This window comes from Osmia lignaria, unplaced genomic scaffold (genome assembly GCF_051020975.1).
Source record: "Osmia lignaria lignaria isolate PbOS001 unplaced genomic scaffold, iyOsmLign1 scaffold0006, whole genome shotgun sequence".
In the NCBI taxonomy this organism is placed as follows: domain Eukaryota; kingdom Metazoa; phylum Arthropoda; class Insecta; order Hymenoptera; family Megachilidae; genus Osmia; species Osmia lignaria.
Window position 1 is genome coordinate 285,001 of NW_027478163.1, and position 2,500 is coordinate 287,500.

General features: G+C 44.3%; 1 non-coding gene across 1 annotated transcript; it reads left to right on the top strand.

Moving 5' to 3' along the window:
- The first annotated feature begins 1,089 nt into the window (after nt 1-1,089).
- On the top strand, nt 1,090-1,244 carry LOC143306338 (5.8S ribosomal RNA). Its single transcript, XR_013063755.1, has one exon. It is a non-coding gene; the product is annotated as a 5.8S ribosomal RNA (ribosomal RNA).
- Nucleotides 1,245-2,500: the final 1,256 nt, after the last annotated feature.

Genomic DNA, 2,500 nt, shown 5'->3' on the forward strand with positions numbered 1-2,500 from the left:
GTCGTCGTCTACTTGATCGGGTACAAACAAGTCGTAAGAAACAAACAAACAAACCACAAAAATACAAGTCGTAAAAAAACAAACTTCTGTTGGTTAACCTACAATATGAAGGATCGAAATGAAAGAAGGATCATATTATTACAAACCGAAAGTGAAGGATCATTAAAATTGAAATACAATATATATAAATATATAAATGTACCCGTCGTTGCGACACCCTAGTTAAATGGAAAGATATAAAAAAGAGAGAAAAGGAATACAGATGACCCGCCGTCTGATCTTTGCTAAATGATCTGGCATCACCGGAGTTTTTTTGGTCCGTGTTGCGTTCGCTCTATTCGAAATGAAACTCGCGGAGGCGAAGAATTGTTAAAAGTTTACGAAGCGTCTAGGAGTGGTTAAAACTGAGAGAGTTGAAACTACGATGTATTAGAACGAGCAACCGTCGAAACTTTGTTTTCGCGACGTTCTTTTCGTCGCTCTCGTCCCCACGCTCCTACGCTTTGGTTGTTTCTTTGCCATCCGTGTTGCGATAAAAAGATTTCTCCATTGTCCAAAAAGGACGGATCGAGATTCCTCTTTCGAGAGGGAGAGAGAGGTACTTGCGGGTAACCTGGAATCTACGAAACACGCACCGTGGTAAGATTCGTGCGTCCGCCTGATCGATGTGTGTTGTTTACGGACCGGCTGAGAAGCGACGATAGCGAGTCTTTGAAAAACTATGTGTCCATTAGTTAGACCGATCGTCGCCGGCCGTGTGTCTGTTCGAATCTCGCAACCCACGATTCAGCGACAGGACGCGCGCTCGCATTCCTTGTGTGCGTTCGTACTTTTCAAGGTTTTTAAATGTACTTTACGCCCGACCGTCGAGAGGAGCGTGCCACTGGGCGTTTCTCCGACGGTTTCCGTCCTTGGACGCGATCGTGTCGTCAACGATCGAACAAACAAACAAATACGTTGGCGACGCCCGAATTCGCTCTCCCGCACGCGCCGGGTGGGAGAGTGATGTGGGTATCGAATGTGATGCGTGTTAATAATGAAAATAACACTCTAAAGATCTAAAGAGTTTGAAATACAAAATTTTACGATTACCCTGAACGGTGGATCACTTGGCTCGTGGGTCGATGAAGAACGCAGCTAATTGCGCGTCAACGTGTGAACTGCAGGACACATGAACATCGACATTTCGAACGCACATTGCGGTCCACGGATACAATTCCTGGACCACGCCTGGCTGAGGGTCGTTTTCTTAACAAAAGACTGCTTGCGTTTGCTTCTCGAAAAAAGAGTAATTCATTTCTTTCTAAACATCTCGCCGTCGTTCAACGAAAGTAGAACGTTTCGGAGCGGGATTATCGAACGAAATTGAAAGAATGAATGAACGATAAACAAAGAAAGAGTCGCAACGTACGAGCGATAGTTGGGCAGTTCGTCGGCGTTTGTCGTGGAAACGATGTGACGAAAATCGCAACCGATACACTAAATGCAGGCCGTTAAAGGAGAGAAACAAATTTCGAAATATCTCTTCGAACTAGCGCAAGTGCGTCACGGCGCGCGAGTCGTTCGTTAAAATTTATAAACGACCGCCCGTGAAAGCACCGAGTTCTAGGAAGATAATCTATAAAGATTCTCCATCCTGCTGGAAGTTATCGGATCGGCGCGATTGTTCACTTGTAGAAATCCACGCTCCCGACGTTGCCAGAAACGATATTTACGAAAGGTGTGTCAAAAATAAACGAAAGAAGCTCTCCTATAAATTTAGAAAAAGCAAACGAGTGAAATGTTTGAGATGATAATTTGCTGAAATGCAAGCTCGAATAGCCCCAGGGTTTCGAATGATTCCCCGCGCTTTATACATCTCTCTGTTTACAAACGGTGTATAAATGAAAGATCGCTTCAGATGGGTCGTCGCTGTTTGACGCGCGATGCTGTTCCTTTTTTTTTGTCTGTCTGTGCGTTTAGCTTCGCTAAACAAGTTAAATGGTTAAAAAGCGTCGAAAAAGCGAATACACACGCGACAAGACAAATCTAACGAGTAAAGGAACGCTCCGCTCCAAGATAAAAATGGTTGTTTACAATCAATACAGCGTTTCGGTACCCCTGATCGTAGTCTGAAACTGTGTAACAAAAGAGAGGAAAGCGAATGGTGAAGGAACTTCGAAGCCTCCGTGGCGTGGCTAGAACTTGTGATAAAAGTATGTTTGCAGCAATTATGCATGCTCCCGTTAAAACAGCATTTCAATGTCTCGCATGGCTTAAAGCTCTAGGAGGCTTCAACATTTAGAATACATACGGACTACTTCGTTTGTTAAAGATAAGCGAAGACCGCGCGACCATCGCTCGGTCGTCCAGTCCTCGAAAGTTTTGTTGCGTTCCAAAGAAGAGACAAATGGGGTTTACCCTTGCGCTAAGGGGAGAAGAAGAGAAAAGCAGTTGTTAAATCTAAGAGGTGTGTGGAGTACATCGCGTGTTGGTTAAAATTGTTAAATGAAGTATACGC